The 27,799-nt window shown below is 47.1% G+C and overlaps 1 protein-coding gene across 1 annotated transcript in view; it reads left to right on the top strand.

Annotated features, from left to right (window-relative positions):
• lrrtm4l1 (leucine rich repeat transmembrane neuronal 4 like 1) overlaps positions 1-27,799 on the top strand; it is a 102,552-nt gene that overhangs the window by 58,634 nt on the left and 16,119 nt on the right. The gene's annotated exons all lie outside the window — the stretch shown is intronic.

Genomic DNA, 27,799 nt, shown 5'->3' with positions numbered 1-27,799 from the left:
CAAGGTTTCTTCCACATGACCGAGGCACGAAGGCATAGCCGCGTGACCTTGATCATGCGAAAACAGATTTCCCCTCGGAGAAAACCCATTGGTCCCGAGCCACCACTGCAGGGGGCTCATGTACAGATGGCCAAAAGTAACTACGTTGGACGCAACTACCATGAGCTCCATCAGTCTCAGAGACTGTTTTGCAGTGAATAACCTAGTTTACATTCTTTACGGCTGAGAATCGCAGAAATACGTGCAGAAGACAGACGTGCTTGCATGTTGTCGAAACCCATATTACGCCTAGAAAAGTGGTCCTCTGAGCTGGGAGGAGTACACTTTTTGGTGTTGAGCCGCAACCCCAACCTCCTTATGTGGGACAGAACGACATCTCGATGTTGAACTGCCAAAAGCTCGGACTGAGCTAAAATCAACCAATCGTCGATATAATTTAAAACGCGAATGCCCTGTAATCTCAGAGGAGCCAGAGCTGCATCCACGCATATTGTAAAGGTGAAGCGGCGAACCGGCAAGGAACAACCGAACTGACCGTTCTACGACCCTCCTCGGAGGATCGTATGGGGACGCTGACATCTCGGTGCCCTGAACGGCGAACCGGAAGGGAACAACTGAACTGGTAGCGCTGCGACCCTCCTCAGAGAGTCGCTCCCCAGAGGGCTCCGAGGAGAAACGATTTCTCAAAACTGTCCCTGCCCCGGAGGAGCCCTCAGAAGCCTGATAGCCTCGGCGTCAGGGCTTCCTCTTTGTCCAAGCTATTTTAGAGATAAAACAGTCCTCAGATCTTGCATATCTCTAACTAGAAAGACTGCTACCGCCAGCTAGGTCCCCCTCGATTGTGGAGGAGCCCAAATTGTGATGCTCGCTTTGCACTCTGTGCTGCGAGCTTAGTAGACCGAGACTGCTCCCGCCCAGCAGTCTAAGGAACATTAGTTTGGTGAGGAAGTAACCTCTGGAATGCCGCTGAATGGTTTATTTCTTAGGTTTTTTTTGAAAGCGGAGCGTCCAGAAGAACAAACATAATTTATCTTATTTTTATTTATTTTTAAATCAGAAAAACGTATATATATATATATATGTATATAAATATATCACTCTGTGGCCACCAGCAGGAAAACAACCGAACTGGCCGAGCTGCGACCCTCCTCAGAGAGTCGCCCCCCCCAGAGGACGCAGAGGAGAAACGGTTTCTCGAAACCGTCCCTCCCCAGTATAGTTTATCTGTTTTTGCAAGACGCAATTCTCGAATAGCGTCAGTGCTGACATCCTCACATTCATCCATGTCCTTATACTTTACCCACCAGCGCTGCCTAATAAAATGTATTTATTTAAGATGGCTGGTGGGTAGCGTCGGGGTTAAAAACGATGACGCCGACTCGGGAGAGAGAAAGCTCGCAAGCGTCTCTTTAACTCGAGGCACTGTCATACCATGATACTTAATACCCAAAGCATTACTATAGTTAGACGTTTGGGCATTAAACACATAAAATAGAAACCGGCTTATTCCACGATCTCGACACCTCAGTGTGGAGATAGGGAAAAACAGCAGTCCCCGACGAGGAGGCTGAGATACAGAGTTTTTCTGTTTATAGATAAATTTCATCTAATAAACTCTTTTTATTTTCACTCTCATAATGTTCAGCAGGCCAGTAAATATTTAACTAGCAACAGCACTAGATAAACCTCCTTGTAAAGCTCCTCTTTATTCAACAGAGTTATGAGCTGACTTATTTATTTATTTATTGAAAACTCAAACATCTGCCTTTTTCTTAATATCTTTATTTGTTTTGTTCTCTTTTTTCTGAACAAAACACTAACGATACCAATTCCTCGGAACTGGAAATCGCAAGCACTGGATCTGACAGGTGAAAGCTGAGATAGGGCGGAGCCCGTCCCAACCCACAAAATGCGAGTCGCCGCCGTGCCTCGGCAACCGCGCAGGGAGCGCGAACCGAACCGTCCTCCTCGAAGAACGCCCGGCGGGAGCGGAGCGTCCTCACGGACAGCTTCTCGCAATGCTCACAGTCAGCCCACTCGAGAACTGACTGTGGCATGCTCCACTCCCAAATAGTAACAAAAAGCTGATGTGTTTGTCCTCACCTGTGATATAACGTGGGCAGGGAACAACACAAAGCTGTTTGCTCTTGAAAGGTCATTTAACTACCATTAAAAATGAAAAGGGTCAAGAGCCCAATTAAAGCAAACACTGACCACCATAATGGTGGCTTGAAACGAAAAATTCCATAAAACATTACCGTGTAAACTTGGTGTTGTAAACTATTGAATCTTGAATTTTGTTGATGTATGACAGAAATAAAGTCAAACTGATTACAATAATGAGTAATATCTCAAAGTTAGTTGTAGTTCTAGTGTTTCTCTTTTTCTGTTCTTGTTGTTTCTTTCCTTCAATGATTCTGGTAATTAAAGGGATAGTTCACCCAAAAATGAAAATTCGGTCAGTATTTACTCACCCTCATGTTGTTCCAACCCCGTTAGACCTTTGTTCATGTTCGGAACACGAATTAAGATATTTTTGATGAAATTAGAGAGCTGGATCATTCCTCCATACTAGTCCATAGGCTTCTTGAGGGATTGAACTTGCCGGCCTCGAAAAGTTATTAAATACATTGTTAAAACAGTCCAAGTGACTACAGTGGCTCAATCTTAAGTTTATCAAACGACGAGAACACTTTTTAACAACTTTAACGAAAATAACGACTTTATTTCAACTATTCATTTCCTTCTCTCTGGGCCTCGAGTCAGGTTACTAGTTTAAAAGCGTATGATCTGTTGTTGTACGTCACACGCATCACCCACATGACCAGCGTCGGCCAATAGTGAGCCTACGTGTGACGTAGCTCTACGCAATTACAGTAGTTTAACTGACTAGAGGCCCAAAGAGAAGGAAATGAATAGTTGAAATAAAGTCGTTATTTATGTTTGTTTTTGCGCACAAAAAGTATTCTCGTCGCTTGATAAACTTAATATTGAGCCACTGTAGTCACTTGGACTATTTTAACGATGTCTTTAATAACTTTTCAATCCCTCAAGAAGCCTATGGACTAGTATGGAGGAGTGATCCAGCTCTCAGATTTCATCAAAAATATCTTAATTTGTGTTACGAAGATGAACAAAAGGTCTTATGGGGGTTGGAACAACATGAGGGTGAGTAAATACTGACAGAATTTTCATTGGGTGAACTATCCCTTTAAGATTAGGTGTCACCACTAATGGTCTATCATCACTTAATTATCTCTTAACTGCTTCAGTGTTAATTTTAACACCCTGTAGTTGGACACATTTGTACAATGAGGAGTGTTAATTTAACACTGGGGATTTTGCTGTGCATGTTTCTCCTTTTACCCTTAAACAGGCTGGAAAGCATGCCAACGGCATCTCTTTAAAAATAAATACAAAACTAGGCCATGAGGTAAGTCAGGTGAAAGAAATTATGTGTAGGACGTATTAAACATATTAAGCCAAAAGTAAAGACTATTATCTTTCTTGTGAACCAAGCATGAACGTCTTAAATCAAACCATATTGTGTGGATTTTGTAAATGACTCTAGGCTTCTACTGCGGGACTTACATTTTATTAAAAGCCCCAGCTGGAACCATGTATAGTCCTCAGGCAAAGACAACAGGAAAGCCTGATTTTTTTCTTCTTGGTAGAGATTTAAAATAAATGTGCAGTTGCTATTTTATAGAGAGAGAAAGATCTTCTGCAGTGGTAAAACAAACAACAAAATGAGTAAATTGACAAGCTGCTTTAACTTTGGGCATGTTGAAATATTTAAACACTTTAGATGACATTAAATTTTTAATTTGATGACTACACAGATTGAGGATGCACACTATAGCACCATCATGCTGATCTGTCCATCTATGAGTCAACAGAGTAAATTTGTACAAAGAGCTTCAATGAATATGCAAGGACTGTCACCAATGTTCCCTCTAATTTTTTTTCTTGCTGAGCAAAACTTTTTTCTATTGGGCGGACATATTTCGCCACCTGAGCAAAAATATTCTTTGTACCTGACCTGTACAGCATACGTAGAAACACAATGGTTTCAACATTCAGTTGTAACTTTTAACTTGAATGTGGCATTTCTATTTTATTTGACCCTTGATGTAACTTATTTGTATTAAATCATATTTTTGAAAAACAAGCAGTTAATTAAGAAGTCACTAAATGAAGCACATTTTAGGTTACCTGATATTTTTTTCCACAGTGCTGCCAACTGTACAGACTTTACCAAGAAATCCTATGAAAAATCATTTACAAAATCTTCTGCAGGACAGTTCAATTTCAAAAGAAAAGTAAGCTGTTACACTGAGATGGTTTGGGAAAAACATAAAGTGTTTTTGTACAGTCAATTAATTGTGTACAGGAAGCATTAAACCATCAAAGTTAAATGATTGTTTATTTCTTGTGAATTTCCAATATTTTCTTTAGCAGGGGGTTTCAAAGTTTTTAATGTCAATGAGCCCTTGAGATTCTTTATTTAGGCTTATAGTATAATAAAATATAGGCCTAATATAATATTAAAAAAACGAATTGAAGTATTTGAAGTGATATAATATATCAGTTTAAATGCTTCAATTTGTTTACATATTTTATTATTATAATATGAAAACAAACTGAAGCATTTAAATAGATCGAATAGCTAAATATTTTCAAGAAAAGTGAATATGTTAACTCTTTTATAGTAATCTAACCATGCCTGAAACCCGTGCTCACATCATTCTCTTTCTATGAAACCTGTAAACTGCATTCACCAGTTTTCACTCTATAGCGGTTGACCAGAGGACTGAAATTATTTCTCACTTATACTACAATGAAATGTATTTCCCCACACTTTTCGCGTCAGTCCTCTGCGTGGCATTTTAATCTTTTCTGCGCGGCCGCGGCTTCAGAAGTGCGCGGCCTCAGCATCAGAAGTGCGCGGCCGCGCACGCGCGCAGCTTAAAGGGAACATTGACTGTCACGGAATGGTCAAAAGTGAATCGAGGATACAAGTGCGGAAATAAGTGTAACCAGATCAAGTAGGCTATCGATATCTACTCCCTTCCTATAGAGGGAGTAGGGGAGTTCTCAAAGCTGGGGTGGATGTAACTTGGTCAAGTAGGCTATTGATATCTACTCCCTTCCAATAGAGGGAGTTTGTTGCAGGCTAACTTCCCTGCATAGTTTCCACGCATGTGTTATGGGGGTGTTTGGAACTAGGAAGTAGATAAAAGCAGCGCACCGCGTTGATGAGTTGTTTGTTTGGTTGGCCTAGTCAGTGCGCGTCAAGTGCGGCATTTAAAAGTAGGACGAGAGTAATTTATTTATCCAGCGGGCTCATTGCCCTTTGTTCTCAGCCGAGACGCAGGGACGCGGTGAGCGGGAGCAACGAGAGCTTTTCATTTGCACTGGCGACATATTCCTGTCCGTCGTGGTAAACTGGAACGTCTCGTTGGTCACAAACGGAAACCTAGTTGCCGAGCGAGGACCCTTAGTGCAAGAAACGGAGTGTTCTGGGGTGTAATTGCCGCTTTCTCCCCCTTTTTGTAATTTTAAGAATTAAATGGTACCTCCAAGGTTTATTGTACATGCTGTTTATTTGTTTTGTTTATTATTTTCTTTCTTTCTTTTGAAGGGATGGTTGTTGGTCTGTTTGTTTTGTCTGGCAAATGGTATTGTAAACAGTATTATAACACTGTGCAGCACTTGCCCAGAGCTAGCTTTTAGTGTAGAGTTGGTGTGGTTTCATATGCACTATCCAGTTCAGAGCTTGCTGTGTACAGAGTTGTTTCTATTTGTGGTGCTGTGCTAACTGAGATTGAGGTGTTCGTTGCACTACGTTTCTGTGTGTTGGCGGGGCATTGCTGTGGGCCATTTGTGTGCCGCTGGATAGTATTATTTGCCAACATTTAACAATTGTAACCATGCCATTTGTGATAATAAACTGAGAGTATATTTTTGGCACATCAGCCTTTTTCTTCTTTTTAATTCTTTAAGATACCTGCATTAAAGGAAACAAATAATGATAGTTAAGTCTGGTTTCATAATGTTACATCTGGCGTAGTCGGCATAGGATTCTAAGGCTGGTTACATAGAATATTTTTCCTACTTCTTTTTTTTCTTTTTTCTTTTGTTTCATGTTACATTAACATATCATTGTGATACTTGGAGGTACAAGGTTGTTGTGTGGGGGGAGAAAAGCGGCAGTTTACCGTCTTCAAGGAGAACTGTTGCTCAAAATCAGCTAGTGGAATCACCCGCTCCTCCGCAGCCGCAGGAAAACTAGCGCCCCCTGGTGTTGAGAGCCAAACACCAAGGGGGGCTCAATTAGGCTCTTGTCACTCGGTTTTTGATAGCATGCCCCATCTCATAGGCCAGTGTCCAGTGGTTCATGTCTGGATGGGGGGAAAAGTAGTTGCATGTTTGCTGGACACAGGCTCTATGGTCTCCACAATAACGGAAACATTTTTTGGGGGAAATTTTCAATCACAGGTCTCACCTATGGATAAAGACAGCAGGGTTTCATCACATGCCAGTCCATTGAGAACCTCCACAGCAAAGGATGTTTAGGCAAGGCCAGTGTTCAGAGTTCTGCGGCACGCATTCCTGCCGGGTCTCTAAAACTTATCCCTATATTTGTCCTAGTGCTGCTAACCTTTCTCTCCACTCTGTGCTATTGGAGCCACCCACAGAGGAAACCCAGTTGCCAGTGGGTATTTTGATCTCCAAGGCGCTACTAGCAGTGAAGAACGGGGTGGTAGAAATACCGGTCACTAATGTGAGTTTGCAAGATGTGTGGCTGCAACCGCACACCATTTTGGGTGCACTCCATATTGTTCAGGTAATGTCTTTAGGGTGTTCAGTGAACATTGTGGAAAAGTGTAGTGGAGAACAGGTTGCCGTAGTCTAGTCAGCGGAGATGAAAGCCACTGCCCCAATTGATTTTTCTAACGCGTCTTGGCCAACCCTATCTACAGATCAGGAACATCAAGTAAAGGTGCTATTGCAGAAACACAGCAATGTTTTCAGTCAGGGGGATGGTGATATAGGCTGCACCAACTTGGTAGAGCATCAGATCCACCTCACTGATGAGGTCCCCATTAGGCAGAGATACCTGCGACTGCCCCCTTACCAGTACGATCAAGTTAAAGCCCATATCCAGCAGCTGTTGGAGACCGGAATTGTGAAACCTAGTTCTAGACCCTACTCGTCGCCTATAGTCATCGTGCAAAAGAAAGGGGGAGACCTTAGACTCTGTGTTGACTACCGGCTCTTGAATGCGAAGACGAGGAAGGACGCCTATCCACTCCCCCGCATAGATGAGTCCTTGGATGCACTGACTGGAGCAAAGTGGTTTTCAACGTTAGATCTTGCCAGTGGGTACAACCAAGTGCCAGTTGCTGAAGTGGATAAGGCTAAGACAGCATTTTGTGCACCATTTGGTGTCTCTTCGAGTTTAATCGTATGCCGTTTGGCCTTTGTAACTCACCAAGTACCTTCCAGAGGTTGATGGAGAGAATCTTCGGAGATCAAAGTTTTCAATCACTAGTTCTTTATCTAGACGATATTATCCTTTTTTCTACCTCTTTTGACGAACATTTGAAACGCTTTGAACTCGTTTTTAAACGTCTGCACAGTAATCACCTCAAGTTGAAACCATCTAAGTGCCACTTCTTTCAAAGAGAGGTAAAATATCTGGGGCATGTCGTTTCTGCCTCGGGAGTCGCTACGGATCCGGATAAAGTCAAAACAGTAGCCGAGTGGAAACAGCCGACTACTACAAAGGAGCTAAGATCTTTTCTGGGGTTCGCATCGTATTATTGTCGGTTTGTGGAGGGCTTTGCAAAGATGGCTACCCCGCTGCATAAACTGGTTGCTCAGGTGGAGACAGGATCCAAGAGGCCTAAGTCCCGGACCAATATACTATGAGAAGGCTGGACCCCAGAGTGCCAGCAGAGTTTTCAGACCCTAAAAAACTGTCTGATCAGCGCCCCCGTCTTAGCATATGCTGACTTCACAAAACCGTTCGTCTTGGAAGTTGATGCAAGCCATGCTAGGCTAGGCGCCGCCCTAGCCCAAGAGCAGGATGGACGCAGGAAGCCCATTGCTTTTGCCAGTAGGGGCTTGCGGCCGACCGAGAGAAATATGTCCAATTATAGCTCTCGTAAGCTAGAGCTTCTAGCCCTTAAATGGGCTATAACCAGCAAGTTTAGGGAGTATCTCCTAGGTGCAAAGTTTATGGTCTTCACCAACAATAACCCATTAAGTTATTTGCAGACGGCTAAGTTAGGGGCTACAGAACATCGCTGGGCCTCGGAGCTAGCAATGTTTGACTTTGAAATCAGATATCGCCCAGGCTCTGCGAATAGAAATGTGGATGCACTTTCCAGGCTGCCAGCCCCTTTTTCCATCTCTTCAGTGGCCCCAGGCCTAGAAATCCCTTTAGCCCTCTCGAGTGTTAGTGAATGTAGGACCCAAACCTGGTGCCAAGAGATCAGCGCCTTACCAATCCGACAGAAGGCCGATTTGCAAGCACTACAGGTGGAGGATCCTGCCATTGGGCCATTCATCCATTTCTGGAAACAAGGAGCCACGAAATCAGAACGGATGCTACTGCCCTCAGAGGCTCAGAAACTGCTTAAGCAGTGGCCAAGGATTCGGTGTCGGGATGGGGTGTTGTATCGCTGCGTTCGGCTGCCAGGCTACAGTGGAGAGACGTTTCAGCTCATCTTGCCACAGTGCCTAAAGCAGGAAGTCTTGAGAGGTCTTCATGATGACGATGGACATCAAGGTATAGAACTCGCCTCGTTAGAGAAAGATGTTTTTGGCCTGGTATGTCTCGAGAGATCGAGAACTACTGTCAAGAGTGTGGTCGTTGCATCGTGGCAAAAGCTGTCCGCCCACAGGTGAGAACTTTTCCGGGGAACCTGACTGCGTCCAGCCCCCTAGAAGTTGTAGCCATTGATTTCACTACTTTGGAGAAGGCAACAGATGGGCGCGAACATGTTCTGATCGTGACAGAGGTATTCTCAGAGTTTACACAGGCATACCCAGCCCGTGACCAGAAGGCTAGCACAGTAGCGAAATTACTTACAGAGGGTTGGTTCTATCGTTATGGGGTGCCCAAGCGGCTCCACAGCGACCAGGGCAGAAGTTTTGAGGGAGATCTTATGAAACAGTTGTGTCGGTTGTACCATATCGCTAAGAGCAGAACGACATCGTATCACCTGGAGGGCAACGGGCAGTGTGAGAGATTTAATCGCACATTACACGATCTACTCCGCTCGTGGCCCCAGGATCAGAAACGTAAATGGCCCCAAGCACTTCCCCATGTTCTTTTTGCTTACAACACCACTCAGCATGCGTCAACTGGATATTCGCCCTTCGAACTGATGTTTGGACGGAAAGTGCGATTGCCGGTGGATTTCTTTTTGGGCAGTACTGAAGAGGAAACTGACCCGGGGCACCCTCACGATTGGATGGTACAACATCGGCATGACCTCAGGGCAATTCACACACATCACGGGACCACTTAACTCTTGCAGCAGAGCGTCGAAATCAGCAGGTCACCCCGTCAGTGAGCCAGCCACTTGCCCCAGGCACATTAGTCCATAGGAGGAATCATCCTTTGGGCCGCCATAAGATTCAAGACTTCTGGGATGCTACAGTGTATCGAGTACAGGAGGCCTTAGACCAGGATGGGAGAGTGTACAAGATCCGCCCACTGGAAGGGACGGGGCCAGGAAAGAACATTCATAGATCAGAGCTTTGAGTTATTCCAACTAAGGCACGAGCAGACCTGAACCCCTCTACAATACTTCCCAGGGTACAGGACAGTCAAAACCCGGGGAAGTTGGGAATAAGCGGTTTGCGGCCGGCAGAGGATGGTGATCTGGAAGATGGGATCGTCCTGATGGAACCATGGATTAACATGGAGAATAACAGTGGTGCGCCTCCCGAAGATCACCTAAAGCCACCCAGCCCCCTTGGGCCGAGGGCAAATGTGTCCAATAGGACGGAGGACCACACGCCTACCCCCCCCCCCCCAGGGTACAGGACAGTCAAAACCCGGGGAAGTTGGGAATAAGCGGTTTGCGGCCGGCAGAGGATGGTGATCTGGAAGATGGGATCGTCCTGATGGAACCATGGATTAACATGGAGAATAACAGTGGTGCGCCTCCCGAAGATCACCTAAAGCCACCCAGCCCCCTTGGGCCGAGGGCAAATGTGTCCAATAGGACGGAGGACCACACGCCTAACCCCCCCCCAGGGTACAGGACAGTCAAAACCCGGGGAAGTTGGGAATAAGCGGTTTGCGGCCGGCAGAGGATGGTGATCTGGAAGATGGGATCGTCCTGATGGAACCATGGATTAACATGGAGAATAACAGTGGTGCGCCTCCCGAAGATCACCTAAAGCCACCCAGCCCCCTTGGGCCGAGGGCAAATGTGTCCAATAGGACGGAGGACCACACGCCTAACCCCCCCCCCAGGGTACAGGACAGTCAAAACCCGGGGAAGTTGGGAATAAGCGGTTTGCGGCCGGCAGAGGATGGTGATCTGGAAGATGGGATCGTCCTGATGGAACCATGGATTAACATGGAGAATAACAGTGGTGCGCCTCCCGAAGATCACCTAAAGCCACCCAGCCCCCTTGGGCCGAGGGCAAATGTGTCCAATAGGACGGAGGACCACACGCCTACCCCCCCCCCCCCCCCCCCACAATGGAGATCGAGCAAGGTTTGGCCTGAAGGTCCAAGATTGGCCTGAAACTTCCATCCTTCTTGCGAACTAGGAAGTACATTGAATAAAATCCTCCCAGATGGACTTGGGGGTTTACTAGCTCTACCGCACCCTTTTCCAGTAGCTTCCGGACCTCGAGAGCTAGAGCGAGAGCTTGACGAGGGTCCCGAACCACTGTGGGCCGAGTATGTGTGCATAATTGGGGTCTGTGACGGAACTGAAGACAGTAGCCCTTGTCGAGTGTGTCGAGGAGTCACTTGTTGCTTGTAATCCCTCTCCAGAGTTGTAGTTGAGAGGTTGAAAAATGTCCCATCACAGACCCTCGACCATCACCGACGATGGGGAGCGGTTTCCCTACCCCTGGGGGGGGGGGTGACGATAAGTCGCCGCAGGGACAGCAGGTGGTCTACGAGCACGGGATGCCTCCCTTCTCGAGTCATACCCAGGTCGAGTTGCCTGCTGTACAAGCCTGTAAGACTGCCCCTGCCTGTGTTGGAGTGGTTTTGCATGATGAACAGGCATTTGATGTGTGGATGGTCCATAATTCACACTGCGCTCAAAGTGCTTGGACCGAGACTCCACTGCACAAACTCTGCGCTCAAGAGCTTCTTGAGCGGCTGGACCAAAAATCTGCCCTGGTACCAGTGGTAGTTGACGAAGATTATTACGGCAAGCCTCTGGAAGCCTAGACTGTGCTAGCCAAACCTGCCGCCCAGCCTGAGTAGTAAGCCCAAGAGCCTTTCCGCTAGAGAAAGCGATTGAACCCAAGGCTTGTAAGGAAGCCTCAAGTAACCCAGATGTGGTATTATCCGGTGGGTTGGTACTCAAAGCAGAATGAAGTGCTAGCAGAAGATGAGCCATGGAATTCCCCACACGACTCAAGCCTGAGACAGTATTATAAATCTTAACCAACAGATCATCTGTGCGTCTACACTCTGGGTTGGGACAGCGAAGATTGTGTCGAGGAGCCTCATCTGGTGACACTATCAGTGAAGAAACGCATGGCTCAACTGAGGGCATGTTACCAATGCCCTTTTCGTCAGCTTCAGCCATTGCCGCTAGTGTACGAGTCACATGATCAGGTCTGGATAAAGGAGCTGACCGAAACACAGAAGAAACAATATCTGTGAAGTCAGGACAACTTGGCATTAGGAAATCCTCTTGATGGGAAACCGAGCGACGCAAGAGGTTTGACTGGCCTGGTAGGGGAGGAGGTTGATCCAAATTCCACTTAGCGAGCGCCATCCTGAGTGTGTCCTGCAGAGAGAAAACCACTGAAGGCGGTGCATCCTGTAGACTAGAACCATCGTCGCTATGGGAACGTTGGAACTGGGAATGTGAGGGTATTGTTTCCTCCATGGGCGTATAATAATCCTGTTCCTCCCGGTCTAAGGAGTCAGAGGCCGCAATAGATAAAGTGTCTGGTTCTCTCCTGGACAACCTGGATGCCAGCTCACACCTGGGCAAGGGAGGCGCTAAAACACCCACCCATGTCCCCTCACTCACATTCTGACGAGTAGGGGGTACAGATAATAGGGCGTTAATGCCTTGAACTGCGTTCGCAAGCTCAGCTACTTGCTGTGTCAATGTACTTGACTCCGAGGAGGTTCGCATCCTCTTTGAAGGCCTTCCAGTCCCACTGGCCACACGCTTGCTGCTCACATGCGACGCTGCCCCAGCTGATGAAGCAAAATCCTTAAACTCAGGATCTAATTCAGCCGGTCGGTGTTGTCACATCTCCAAGGACATCAAACCACATTCAGGACATGGGTCTACTAAAGCCTCTCGGAGGTGATCAATGCCCAGGCAAGTGGGACATTGAATATGAGCATCCATGAGATCCATTGTACCGAAGCAGAGGGAACATGAAGCTGCCATAACTTCCAGACCAGTAGTTGAAAAAAACCCTGGTCAACCAATGGGGTTTTACACAATAAGTTGTATCAATGTATCACTCTGGTTAACCAATGAGCATAACACAAAGTAGTCGTTCAGACAATAAACAACACTACACGCAGTCTGACAGAACCCTGGTTAACCACTGAGTTCACGTGAGTACCCACATCAACACTGCAAGTAGCGATCGGTTCCAAACAAACCCTGGACAACCAGTGGGTATATGGTCTGACGCACGTTGGTAATCCAAATATTCAATATAATCCAAATATAATCCAAATATTTCTCCCGAGACACAGCTGTAGCGGGGAGCAGTTGCTCACCAAAAACACTGTGCACGCTCGAGCGAGATCTCTTCGTGAGAATGACAAAGAGAACGACCGTGACATGAAGCTGATATAGCTTCCGACATGTCATCGGTCAGGGTCACAGGTGACAAATCAATACGAGATTCTCGATATGGCTCGCGAGACGCGACTCCTTCCACTATGTTCGACCGTCTCTGGCGGTCTGTAACAGTCAAATAGAACGAACCAGCACAGGACTGCAAACACCGGGAGATTAAATAGGGGAACAAACATAACGAGGCAGGCAGGTGGGGAAAATTAACAATAACGAGATAACAAGATGGGAGGGGTTTGACAATTGACAGGAGAGCACATGGCACAAGGAAATAACATGCCATGTGCTCACAACAGACCAGGCTAAACACAAACACATGACAAAACAGGAGTGTCACAGCTCTGTCACTAAACCAAGAGAAAACCCAGACAAGGGAGAACTATGACAAGGACTGAATTCAGAGAAACAAAAGGATATGTAGTCTCTGAGGACTTTGGTTTACTACATTTTATGCCTGGTTCAGATTACACAATTTTTTTTGTCTGTTACGATAGTCACTGTGTTAGATTACGCGATTTTGACTCCTTAAATCTTGTTGTGTCGTTGACAAGAAACATGTCAGAGTACACGTTGCTTCCTGACCAGTCATTGCGTGCCGTCTTTAATGACGCGCGTGATGTCATCGAGAAGGTGAAACTAGTAGCGAGTGACAAGAGCCGGACAGTAACGGAGTACATTTACTTGAGTACAGCACTTAAGTACAATTTTGAGGGATCTGTACTTTACTCGAGTATCATTTTTGGGGAGAACTCATTAATTTACTCAAGTACATTTGAGAGGCAAATATTGTACTCTTTACTCCGCTACATTTCTATCCATAACCGTGAGTACCCGTTACTAATTCAAAAAAAAAAAAGGAAAAAAGAAAAATCTCGGAAACCCCTTAATTTGTTGTTTCCCCCTTAAACATGATTGGATTGTGCAGGCACCACTGATTGGGACAGCCTATCAGCAATCACCTTCAGCTGTCCGCCAAAGTCAACTCCATGGTCAGATTTAGATAAGAGACGAAACAATGAATGAAGACGCAGCAGGTCCATCCCGGCAATGTGCCAACCCGTGGCCCCACCTCGCCAGACTATTTCAATTTTCTGAATATTCTGAAATTTCTTAAATGTTGAATAAAGCAACTTGATTTTACTTTCAATTCCTTTTACATTCTCCAAGGTATTAACATTCACATTTTTCATGTAGGTTTTTTCTGTACATAAATGTAAGCACTGTGGCAGTACTAATGCAATATTTAGAAAATGTACTCTTGTACTCTTGATACTCAAGTACTTTTAAAAACAAGTACTTCAGTACTTTTACTTAAGTAGACATCTGACTATAGTACTTTTACTTGTACTTGAGTAAAATTTAGCAAGGGGTATCTGTACTTTTACTCAAGTAATAAAGCTGTGTACTCTGTCCGCCTCTGCGAGTGACTTCTGGAAACGAACGTAAACAAACAATGGATGAAGCGGTGAGTTTTGTATTGGCTGTCCTGTGTTCAGAAAAACTTAAAAAAAGAAAGAAAACCCAACAATGGACACGTTCATGGATTGCTCAAAGAGGACACAGTATGGGCTGTCAATCCTCCAAAGAGAACTTGAGGTAAAATATTGTTTTCTAATAGATTTTTACTTTTAGCCAGTAGTACAAGTAAAAATCTGTCACTCATACACATACATACATAATCACACACACACACACACACACACACACACACACACACAGAGAGAGAGAGAGAGAGACTCGCTCACGCACTCACTCACTCATACACACGCACGCACTCACTCATACACATACATACATAATCACACAAATGATTAGCTAGCTTAATGCTAATTTCAGTACTCACTGGGCTTCTGAAGTGTTTCCGCTATCGTTCGCCAGCATTTTTCTTTTTGTATTCTGTCATGGTAACATTACTCCCTCGATGACACATCATATAGGCAGGAATACTGTTGCCACAGCTCCACGAACCTTTCCTTCATGTCATAACTCCATGTTCGTGCCAAAATCGGGCTAAAATCGTTTAATCTGAACCAGGCATTAGTGTGAATTTCTGGAATGGTTGTTCTATCATGTAAGAGCCTTAAGTCTAGAGTCCGAGTCGAGTCTCAAGTAATTTCATCTCTAACTTTAAAGAAAAAAGAAAAGGGAAAAAAACTCATTTAAAATCCTATCTACAAAGTTATTGTACAGACAAATTATATGATCTTTCTATGATCTGTTTTGTTTGTAATAAAGGTCCCAAGTTGTAATGAATAATGTACATCTAGGCTGTTTATTATGTTGTAGTCCTTTACAATGTAAAAAACAAATGACCAACAAGAAAAACACTACAATATTAATGCGAGTAGTCATTTTCAATACAGTCGCTAAGGTAGACACCGGTCTAAGTTTGTTACACAAGCGTTACAACTGACGACAATCATTACCAGAAAAGATCAGACTTCAGAATGTTTCCAGCTGTTAAAAGTCGATAGAAAATTGTATGCATGCTGATTGCAATACATTAAAATATGTGAAAAACTGTATGCATTAACTCTCTCTCTCTCTCTCTCTCTCTCTCTCGCTCTCTCTCTCTCTCTCTCTCTCTCTCTCTCTCTCTCTCTCTCTATCCCTCCCCCCCTCTCTCTCTCTCTCTATCCATCTCTCTCTGTCTCTCTCTCTCATACAAAGAAAATTGTATGCATGCTGATTGCAATACATTAAAATATGTAAAAACTGTATGCATTAACTCTCTCTCTCTCTCTCTCTCATACACACATTACGAGAGAGAAATGCCATATATAGGCTACAAAAATATTGATAAAACGTAGTGCTAGGTTTAAAGGCTAGTTTTTTTATTCATGTTTTTTAACAGGTTTGCAATGCAAAGGAACCATGCAGCTATGTGACTAACCTTTGTGGATGTGATGTCTAATAAAATGTGATGCTAACGTTTCAGTGTTTTTATTTATTTAATTATTAATTTATATTTTCCTTGCATCTAGCCAATGTGACATTAATACATCCAAATCCGAGTCAGTAACTCGAGTGCAGTTCCCTTTCAGTCGAAAACGTAGGATGTAAGCGACTGAAATGGGATCACGCCAGGGAGCCAGCCATCTTCGAGTACTATTGAACGAGCCAATGGAATTGGCGTACGTGACTTACATCACACACTCCGCCCCCGCGGCACGGGTATAAATACGGAAGTGGATGCACGCACTAGTTGCCTTTCACTTCGGAGCCAATCGTTTGATGTCTCTGAAGAGTGCTGCTGTTTACAACGAGCGAGTGTGTCGGTGTTCTTCTGGAAGACTCTCCCAGTGCTGGTGGTTTCTACAGCGTGAGTGCCGCGGTGATTGGAAGAATCACAGGTTGCTTTATTCCACTATTTCTTCCAGCCTGCGCAATCGTGCCGCCGACGAGCCTCACGACAGCTATGGCCAGGGAGAGTGGAGACTCCATCCCCTGGCGGTCCAGCTGGGCAGGACCCGCTTCGGGGCCACACAGTTACAGCTGTTTGCCTCTCCGGATTCGTCCCACTGCCAGTTGTGTTATTTCTGTCTGAGCGGACAACCCTTGGACAGACACTAACTCTCAGCTGGCCCCGGGGCTCCGCAGGTTCAGGTGGCTACCGCAGGAATATGTGGTAGTTACCATCACTTATGTGAGCACCCCCTAAAAACAATAAGTTGTGCTTACGCCAAATAGAAGTGGAACCTGTTTGTTGGGTGAGTCTTCTCTCTGTGAGGAGGTCCTGAGAGCGTTCGGTCATTTCAGTGCTCTCTTTCCTGCAAGATGGGTTGGAGTAGGCTGTTTTCCTCCACCCTCAAAATGATCTTGCCTCTGTTTTTCTTGATGCACATCATGATGCAGAAGCATGGGAAACACGTCCTGATCGCCAAGTTCCTGAGGGAGCAAGGGAATCTGCCTTGCACCCCTCTTTATCCTCTTGGGCCTTATCTCTGGTGCTACTGCACTGCAGAGACCGCCCCTGAGCCACTGCAGGCTGTGAGTTAAAAATCTTTTTTCAAACAGTTCTCCTGGTCACATGGTCTCTACTAGAGGGTAGGGACTTGCTCGCTTTTGGTCAACGAGTTGTGCCTGGAATTTGGGCCGGCTAACTCTCACGAGCTGAGACCACAGCCTGGATATGTGCCCAAGGTTCCTACCTCTCCATTAAAGGGACCAGGTGGTGAGCCTGCAAGCACTGCCCCGGAGGAGGCAGACCCAGCCCTGGCTTTCTCTGTCCGTCCACTTCATACGTGCACAGAACGCAAGTCTTAGTACCTCAGACCAGCTCTTGTCTGTTAAGGAAATCAGCAGAGAGGGAAGCCTGTTTCCAAGCGAGGTTGGCCCACTGAATGGTGGCTGCCTTCATCTTGGTGAATATCCCGAGATGCACATGTCCACTTGGTGGTGAGCTCCTCTTAACCCTTTAGGCCCCAGAGGTTTTTTCCTAAAACGTTTGATTTTGACATCTTAATTTCAAAAGGCTATATCTTAAAAATGATAAAAGATAGAGACTTTCTGTAAATTAGAGAAATATTAAGGATGACCCAAAGTTTATGTAGGGATTACACTTTCCCATCTAATTTGCATATTATGACGTCACATGGTGACCGCCATCTTGGATTATAGAATTTTCATGAAAAGTCACATATTTAAATGATAAAATGCAGCACTTCTTTCCCCCCAAAATGTCCCTCACCTTCTGTATGCTATATTGCACAATACTGAATGCTCATGTAAATAGTAAGTAGTAAATAAACAGTGTAAATCATTACTAATAAATGGTAGAAACAAACCGAATGCATGGTTGACCTTTTGCTTTAGAGATTTTCCATTTACTATATACAGTAGGCACTCTGATTCCATGTATGGGGCACATGTATATTATTCATATGACACACAAACACAAGTAGACAAGACCTGTTTAGTTCAAAAGCTCATTCGCCACGGCAAGGCACAGATCATGAGTGAGATGAGGAGACAAGACGAGAGACAGTTGAGACAAGACGAGAGACAATGTTAGTATTTTTTTTTCTTTTTGTGGTTTTTGTTGATGTTTTTTTTTTTTTTTTGCTGACAAAGACGCACACATCACAAGGACATGAACACACAAAAAATAACACATATTGTACACTACTAAATGGTCAGGGAAATATATAGTAAATCAACAGTGTAAATCATTGCTAATAAATGGCAGACAAAAAAAAGAATTTATGTAGCAGGCCTTTTGCTGTAGAGATAATGACTCTCTATCCATCCAGGTGACATTTCTTGTAGTGTTTCAAGGTGTGGTACCTCTCATTGCAAGGCAGAACACAAAGACCCACCCCACACTGCCTGCACATGTATTTTGTCTGACGGCGGCCTTAAGGGCGGGTCCGATCAGAACAAACTACACAATCTGGGTAACCATCAGCCTGGCAGATAAAGTGGCGCTCAGTGAGTCTCTGTGGCAAGTCTCCCAGTGAGGACGACTTGCGGCCTTTGTTGCTCTCTTTCTTAGAGAAGCCTTCCAGCAAAGCAGTGATGACATCCTGCACGAAGACTTTCAGGGGCTTGTGAGGAGCAGCAGTGCAGCGGCAGTAAATTATGTGGGCATTCACCATGCTTACACTGAGAATGGCATTGAAAATTCTGTGGTACCATTTTCTTGACCTATGGGGAAAGAGGTAGGTCTTCATTCTCTGGTCTGCTATGTCGACACCCCCCATGAACGAATTGTAGTCATCAACACAAACAGGCCTATTTATCTCCCTATAGCCACTATCAGTGTGTTTGGTTCTGATGCGCTTTCTGACACATGTGTTGGAATGCAGTGTAGAGAGCATTGTGAGGCGCTTTGTATCATGCCACGCACAACCGATACTCGGTTACTAACGTAACCTCGGTTCTCTTACGAGAGGTTCTCTCGTATTGCGTAAGTTTAGCTTACGCTACGGGAAAGATTCATCTTCTCGAGATACTGAAGCCAAAAAATTATCCTTAATTTTGTATTCCTTGTCAACGCAGTGCAGCAGCTAGCAGACCTAGAGCAGGCCATCTTGCGTGCTCATTGGCTGCCCTGCGGGCAACTGCTGCAGCCTACCAGTGAGCCCGGCGTGACGTCACGCCCAATGAAGGGCGCCCGCGCCTTCATAGCGTCACAGCCCGCCAGAATGGGCGTGGCTTAGCGTATAAAACTAGGGGCTGTAGGCTGACTTCCCTGGTTTTCGTCGACTGAAGCGAAGTCGCTCGTGGCGCAAGCAGGGCCGGTTCAACAAAGTGTTCCCGTAGCGTAAGCTAAACTTACGCAATACTCGTTCCCTCTCTAGAGAGAACCGAGGTTACGTTAGTAACCAAGTATCGTTCTCTTTCGAGAGGTTCTCTCGTATTGCGTAAGTTTAGCTTACGCTACGGGAACACTTTGTCAACGCCGTGCGCGCCAAGCATCCACATGAGACCCCGAGCTTTCAGGGGAACCCCATAAGTGGAAAAAATAAGGTGGCCAGCCACGCTGGCCATCACTTGTACATAAGCACACATAGGGAATACAGAGCAGCGCGCCGGTCTGTATAGGCACATGGCACATACCCTACTTAGTGCAGCTCAACCAGGAGAGCTGAGTCATGTGAGAGTGATCTGAGCAGGAGATCTGGGCAGAATACACCTCTCCTTCAGACTGACAACAGTTTAGCCTGCAAGGCAGGAACTTCTAGGTTATAAAACCTGACAAAGGTAGACGGGGAGCTCCAGCCCGCCGCTACACATATGCCATGGATAGAAATTCCACTGGACCATGCCCACGAAGAGGCCACGCCTCTCGTGGAATGAGCCCTGATGCCCAGAGGGCATTGCAGACCTTTTGACGCGTAAGCGGCCGCTATAGCGTCTACTATCCATCTGGACAGGCTCTGTTTCGAGGAGGCGAGACCCTTGGTGCGCCCACCAAACGAAACAAAAAGCTGTTCCGAACGCCTGAAGGAGGCGGAGCGCGTAATGTAAAACCTCAGCGCTCTGACAGGGCAGAGGAGATTCACATCACCTTCACTGTCAGATGCTGGGAGAGCTGACAACGAAATAACTTGCGCTCTGAATGGAGTGCCCATCACTTTAGGGACATAGCCATGTCTAGGTCTGAGGATGACTTTAGAGTCATTCGGTCCGAACTCAAGACACGACGCGCTGACAGACAGCACATGCAGGTCCCCTACACGTTTTACTGACGACAGTGCAGTCAGAAAGACGGTTTTCAGTGATAGATATTTCAACCCCACGGTGTCTAGTGGTTCAAATGGAAAAGCTTTCAGGGCCTCGAGGACCAATGAAAGATCCCACATGGGAACCGACGGGGGGCGCGGTGGATTCATCCTTCTAGCTCCTCTAAGGAAGCGGATGGCCAACTCGTGTCTTCCCAATGACTGGCCGTGCGTCGATTCTGCGAACGCTGCCACGGCCGCCATGTATACATTGAGCGTGGATGGGGACCTTCCCTTATCCAACAGCTCTTGTAGGAAGGTGAGCAGATGCGCCACCCCGCATGTCCGCGGTTCCAGACCTCTGTCGGTGCACCATCCAGAGAACACCGACCATTTAGACGCGTAGAGCCTTCTCGTGGAAGGGGCTCTAGACTGCGTGATCGTGTTCATCACTCCTTCTGGTAGGGCAACGAGTACCCGTTGATCAACCATAAATGCAGAGACCAGCGCTCTGGATTGGGATGCCAGATCGTGCCGCGAGCCTGAGAGAGGAGATCTACCCCCACCGGTTTCGGCCACGGAGCTGTATGTGACAGCCCTGCTAGTTCCGGGAACCAAATCTGATTCTCCCAACGCGGGGCTATGAGGAGCACCGAGTGGCGCGTTTCCCTGATTCTCTTGATCACCTGTGGCAACAGAGGGACCAGAGGGAAAGCATATAGTGGGAGGCTGGGCCAAACCTGGGCCAGCGCGTCCTCGTCCTTCGAACAGACCGTCGGGCATTGAGCGTTGTCTTTTGACGCAAATAGGTCGACTTCCACTCTGCCGAATAGGCGCCACAGTTTCTGGACCGTTTGGGGTGCAGGGACCATTCCCCTGGGGGAACATTGTCCCTGGACAGTTTGTCTGGGCCGTCGTTCAAATGGCCAGGCACATGCGCCGCCCTCAGCGAGCGCAGGTGCATCTGAGACCAAATAAGAAGGCGTTCCGTCAGATTGCAGAGATTTCTGGATCTGACACCGCCCTGACGGTTTACATAGGATACCACAGACATGTTGTCCGAGCGGACAAGAACATGCTGGTCCTGTATGAACGGGAGGAAGCACTTCAGCGCGTTCTCGACCGCTATCATTTCCAGACAGTTTATGTGAAAACCCTTCTCCTGGTCTGACCACTGGCCAAAGGCCGGTCTGCCCTAACAGTGCGCCCCAACCCGAGTTGGACGCGTCTGTCGAGATGACTTTACGATAAGAGATGGTTCCCATCATTACTCCCTGCTGGTACCAGTCGGCCACTAACCAGGGCTGCAGAGCTGCTATGCAGGCCTGAGTCACTCTGATTTTCTGGCCGCCAGACACCCGGCGGGACACGCGAGCATTCAACCAGCGTTGGAGCGGGCGAGCTGGAGCACCGCTGCAGCTGATGCCATACAGCCCAACATCCTTTGAAATGTTTTCAAAGGGAGAAAGCTCCCCTTCTGGAAAGATGCGGCTAGGTGGCGAACACGGCGCGCACGCTGTGTCGATAAACGAGCCGTCATGGTCACCGAGTCCAGTGCTATTCCTAAAAAGGAAATTGACTGGCTGGGCAGTAATGAGCTCTTGGTCCAGTTGACCGTGAGACCCAAGCTTTCCTGATGACTGAGAAGTACTGTTCTGTGAGATAGCAGTTCTGTCTCTGACTGTGTCAATATCAGCCAATCGTCCAGATAGTTCATTATTCGCAGCCCCGGACTTCTCAGGGGGGCGAGCGCCGCATCCATGCACTTTGTAAATGTACAGGGTGCCAGGGACAGGCCGAACGGCAGGACGGTGTAATGATATACCTGACCGTCGAAGGCGAATCTCAAAAATTGCCTGTAACGGGGTACTATTTGAATCTGAAAATACGCATCCTTCAGATCTAGAGAAATAAACCAGTCCTTCGGGCGAACGTGCGCGAGGATTTTCCTGGTCGTAAGCATTTTGAACGATCTTTTCGCAAGCACTTAGTTCAAATGTCTCAGATCTAGGATAGGTCTGAAGGCTCCGTCCTTCTTGGGTACGAGAAAATATCGGCTGTAAAGGCCTGACTCGCTCAGAGAAGGCGGTACCTTTTCTATAGCCCCTTTGCACAGCAGCTTTGCTATTTCTGCGTGAAGTAGGTGTGCTACTTCCGCATTTACAATCGTCGCGGTCCGGGCTTGAAAGCGCGGGGGACGGCGAATGAATTGAAGTGTATAGCCCTGCTTTATTGTGCTCAACACCCATTCTGAAATCCCTGGGATAGTTTCCCACGCAGCTATGTGAGCCGCTAGGGGGCGAATGGCCTCCGGGTTCAGACCGCCGCCATTTGCGGGCTTGTGAAACTGAACCGGAGCCGAAAGCGCGGTGCGCGCGCTCTCGGTTCTGGGCAATGGCTGCTCGCTGAAAAGCCGAAACCGGCTGATTTATGTGAGATGTCCCAATCATAAGGGATGGGGAACAGTCTTTTGTCATTTTTTGACGCGCGAGCAGCGCTCCGGGCGGGAAAGCTTCCTGTAAGCGTGAGCGCGTGTGCGCGGGCACGAGACTTACAAGTGTATTTGATGCCCCGATCATAATGGATGGGGAGCGTTTTATTAATGCCCTGCGTTTTGTGATAACACTTAAACGCGCAGGCGGAGCCCGGGGGGAGGTTAGTGTTACCAAGCGTGAACGCACTCAGGCGGGCACGAGACTTACATTCATAACCTGCTTTCTTTTGTGAAACTGACCCGGAGCCGATAGCGTGGCGCGCGCTCTCGGTTCTGGACAATGGCTGCTCGCTGAAAGCCGAGACCGGCTGATTTATATTAGATGTCCCAATCATAAGGGATGGGGAACATTCTTTTTTCACTCTTTGACGCTCGAGCAGCGCTCCGGGCGGAAAAGCTTCCTGTAAGCGTGAGCGCGGGCACTAGACTTACAAGTGTATTTGACGCCCCGATCATAATGGATGGGGAGCGTTTTATTAATGCCTTGTGTTTTGTGATAACACTTAAAGGCGCGGGCGGAGCCCGGGGGGAGGTTTGTGTTAGCAAGCGTGAACGCACTCTGGCGGGCACGAGACTTACATTCATAACCTGCTTTCTTGATCGTGTAACAGAGCGGGCAGATAGTGGGCACAGACTTGTGGACACATTTCTTACATTGAACACTCGAGCGGCTTTTCTGCTCTTCATGAGAGTGTGCTCTGCGAGGTTCGGAGTGCTTATGTGTAGTGGTGAACACTGGGGCGTGGGCACTTTCATGTTAGAAGGGGACTGACAGGGAATAAACTTAAACACGCACGTCTTTTCGGAGGCGATGTGTCTGTTAATAAGCGTGAGCGCTCGTGAGCGGGCACGTAACTTACATTCTTAATCTGACATTATACTCACTTGAGATTTCTCTGGGTCGCCGCGAGAACAGCGGATGTGTGCAGGCGAGCGGGTTGCATTACCGGCTCGTTGGCTGCCAAATACACCACTGCAGTAGCCTTATCTAAGGGGACTGACATGGCGAGACATTTCCACGGCGGCGCGCAAGCCCGTCCGGGTCATGCAGAGAGCTCGAGAGGGCTCTGCATGACGCGCGAACGGGGACGCGAGGGCGGGGTAGCTCTCTTGTAACGTAAAGAGAGCTAGCCGCGTGCTCGGTGGTCGAGCAGAACTGGAACTGTGTTTGTACGAGGGCGCGCGCACGAGTAGTGGGCACGGGACCTACATGTAACACAGATGATGCCCGTCCGGGTCATGTAGAGAGCTCGAAAGGGGCTCTGCATGACGCGCGAACGGGGACACGAGGGCGGGGTAGCTCTCTTGTAACGTAAAGAGAGCTAGCCGCGTGCTCGTACGTGTCCCTCGGCCTCATTCTCAGATGCGACGGCAGTGAGGCTCGTGAGCGGCAGCTGCGCGTCGGTGAGGAGAGGCGGGGGGTGTTGAAGGCTTTGAGTCGAGCCCGCAGGGTCGACAGCGGAAGCGCTTCACAGCCGGAAGTGCGAGGCGTCTTAAAAAAGACACTCGCTGCTCTTTTAGAATAGGTTTTAGAATAGGTTTTAGCAAGGTAAAGGATACATCGCCGGATAGCGTAGCTCGCACGGATGGCTGAAGGTGGCGAAGACGGCCGGCTTCCTCAGCGCTCTCCTAAGCTGGCTGTCCGCTGTTCGACGGCGGCGGTGGCTTCTCTCAGATCCAGCGATGCGAAAAGCTCGCTGAAGAGACGAAAATCAGGGAAGTCAGCCTACAGCCCCTAGTGTTATACGCTAAGCCACGCCCATTCTGGCGAGCTGTGACGCTATGAAGGCGCGGGCGCCCTTCATTGGGCGTGACGTCACGCCGGGCTCACTGGTAGGCTGCAGCAGTTGCCCGCAGGGCAGCCAATGAGCACGCGAGATGGCCTGCTCTAGGTCTGCTAGCTGCTGCACTGCGTTGACAAGGAATACAAGATTAAGGATAATTTTTTGGCTTCAGTATCTCGAGAAGATGAATCTTTCCCGTGGCGTAAGCTAAACTTACGCAATACGAGAGAACCTCTCGTAAGAGAACAAGCATTTTCCCCTTCCTCATGAAGACTGGGTCATCTCCCTTTCTCAACGGTAACTGTTCACTAGTGAGGCCCTTTGGCATCCCCTTCCTCTTACTGCTGACCCTTACTGCTACCCTGGCTGACCCCAGTCAACACACTCCTCATTATTGGTGAAGTGAAGGAAAGACAAAATCATCTCAAATCTATTCCTAGACATCACCTTGCCAAATCCAGGTGTTGCTGTTGGCCAATATTCAGCCCAATAATCCTCCAACTCTGACTTCTCTATCAGACCCATACTCAAATGCAGAGAAAATAAGGCTTTCATTTCACTAACAGTTACGTCAGACCATTGATGAAATCTGGAGTGTGGATGGAGTTGATGGGAGGCTAAAAACTGATGGGCGTAGCGATTTCTCTCATTTACAAGAAAAATTCCAGAAATCATCAGAGAGAAAGACTGATAGAAAATCTAGGGACGAATTGGCATTGGAGAGTTCTCTTTCCCCCAGATATCCATCTGGCTGATCAAAGGGGGGCGTGATCCAACTTTGGTACTCATCCTCACTGGCCAAGTACTCAAAGCCGGCATTCCCATCAGCTTGCGATAGACTATGCATTATAGCCCCTCTGCCCCGTGTCACACCGCCTCAGCTCCTGCTACGAGCAGCGCGGCCAGATCTGCCTCGAGCGTGCGCGCAGAGTGTGTACAGCTCGGACTACTGTCATTGTCATTTGGACTTCCCACCCTGCCTCCACGTTGCCCCCTAACTGTCCTATGGATACTTCTACCTCGTCTAACATACCCAGTGGCATTAGACAAAGTCTCCACCACAATACTGTCGCCGCGATTGCGGGGAGGCACACGGTCAGAAGACAAAACTACATGGCTAGTGCGGTAAAAATCTCCCGCCTCATTCCCCACAACCATAACACGGCTGCTAACTTTGCGATGAACATGCCGACCCCGGGAAACATTGTTCCCACCACTGACATTGGGCAAAGGACCATCTAAATTGGGCAAAGGATTCACCGTTTGTGCTTGGTGTAGGGCTATAGTTTCACTTTCAGAATCACGGTAATCTTCTGAAGGCAAATATTCCCCTTCAGAATCAGGGTCCGCGAATAAAAGACCCAACACATCATTGCGGGTAAGCTTGATTGATGCCATTAGATAATAATAATTATAATAATAATAATTATAATAATAATAATAATCTAATGCAAATACTCGCTGACTTTGACAATATTGCACCCATTCTCACACTCTTTCCGCTTTTGCTCGCATTGATTCAATGCGCTCTAGCTCTAAGATTTTGTATAGAAGCATGACGTTTTTTTGAGTAGGGGATGAAGTATGACATGTCTGCCATCTAGTGCAGGGGAGGTCGAACGAAATTTGACACCCTATTTGACAAAATCGGCCGTTTTATTCAGTGCCGCATCTTGTCGAGTAAACTCGACCGTGGCGCCTAGAGGGTTAAGTGAGTGTGTGCTCCTGCCTAGGCGTTGACACAGAGTGCTTCGCTGACAGATATACTAGAGTTGGGGGCTGGCCGACACCTATAGTCGAACCGCTGCTTCCCATGGGCACCCTTCTCATGAAGCCAGTTTCACCGTGAGCCCGGTTCGGCTTGTGTCACCGTGAGCAAGTGTCGGCTTGCTGCGCCATTCCCCTCCTATGGACTGGACATGTGCGGCATTTCTGCTCCAGTTGAGTTCCCTTTAACCGAACCCTGTTAAGTTCCTCCATACCCCTCCGACATTGGACGTGGCGGAACGTCCGGTGTTAGGCCTACGACTCGTAAGCAGTGTGGAATCAGTGTTAGGTTGGGTCCGTATGTTGCGATCCCTACGGTGATCCCATATGTGTATTCTTCCACGGTATGGCTCCCTGCGGCGAGCCCGTGTCTTTGCTGTGACTGTGACTGTCCGGTTGAGTCTCCCCCCTGTCATAGGCTGGAGCCACCCCAGTGACATTCCATATGTTGTACTGCCCGGTCATCTGCCCAGTTCATATGTGTATTCTCCACGTTACCTCCCTTCGGGCAGGATGTGGCTTCCGCTGCGTCCCTTCCTTCTATGTACAGGGAACGCTTTCCCAGTGGTCCTGTAGGAACAGCAGTTACTTCCCTGGCCTAACCACTGTCCCTTCCTCACCTTAAATTGCAGGGGTATCAGGATGCTTTTGTCTAGGCACTGGAAGGTAGCAGCTTTAGTGGCGTTTCCAATGGTTGATCCCATTTCAGTCGACGTCGACTACGTCTGACGTTCTCGACTGAAAGGGAATGTCCTGGTTGCGTATGCAACCCACCGTTCCCTGAAGGAGGGAACGGAGGATGTAGTCCCCTTGCCATCACTACTGGACCACCGCTGACTCCAAGTTACGCTCGGCTCCTCAGCGAAAAAGCAACTAGTGCGTGCATCCACTTCCATATTTATAACCATGCTGCGGGGGCGGAGTGTGTGATGTAAGTCACACACGTCAATTCCATTCGCTCGTTCAATAGTACTCGAAGATGACTGGTTCCCTGGTGTGATCCCATTTCAGTCGTTGTCGACTACGTCCTCCGTTCCCTCTTCAGGGAATGGTGGGTTGCATAAGTAAGCAGGACTTTTCTTGTGTACAGTACAAATCAGCTGATGCGTACACTGTAAAAAATTTGCTGCCTTAAATATTGAAGTTCAATCAACACGGATATTTGAGTCATTTCAACTTAAATTACATTAAACTGACTTTAAAAAAAAGAGCTGATTCTTGTATAACAAAATAAATATCCTTTTATGGAATTTATAGTAAATATTTTGTCATTTTTTTTATATGATTGGTCATATTTTAAGAGGTCTCTCACCAACTTCTGTAAATCATTGAATTATTGAAGGCTGATGAGCAGTGCACGGAAAAGATGGTTGAAGAGATTTTTTGTATTTGTTTTTGTTTGCCTGCGGGCACACAAATGCATGTTTCACATATGAAGGCTGCAGTCCACTAAAATGAAACAATCCACATTCTCTCTCTCTACCTCTTTTTCATATTGTGACTCAAGGGACAGAAGTTTTTTTTTTTCTGCAGCTCTTC

The sequence above is a fragment of the Siphateles boraxobius genome, unplaced genomic scaffold (assembly GCF_051911475.1).
Source record: "Siphateles boraxobius isolate OS27281-9 unplaced genomic scaffold, OSU_SipBor_1 25, whole genome shotgun sequence".
In the NCBI taxonomy this organism is placed as follows: Eukaryota; Metazoa; Chordata; class Actinopteri; order Cypriniformes; family Leuciscidae; genus Siphateles; species Siphateles boraxobius.
The sequence above is the reverse complement of the archived record's forward strand: the minus strand, read 5'-3'. Positions and strand labels throughout refer to the sequence as shown.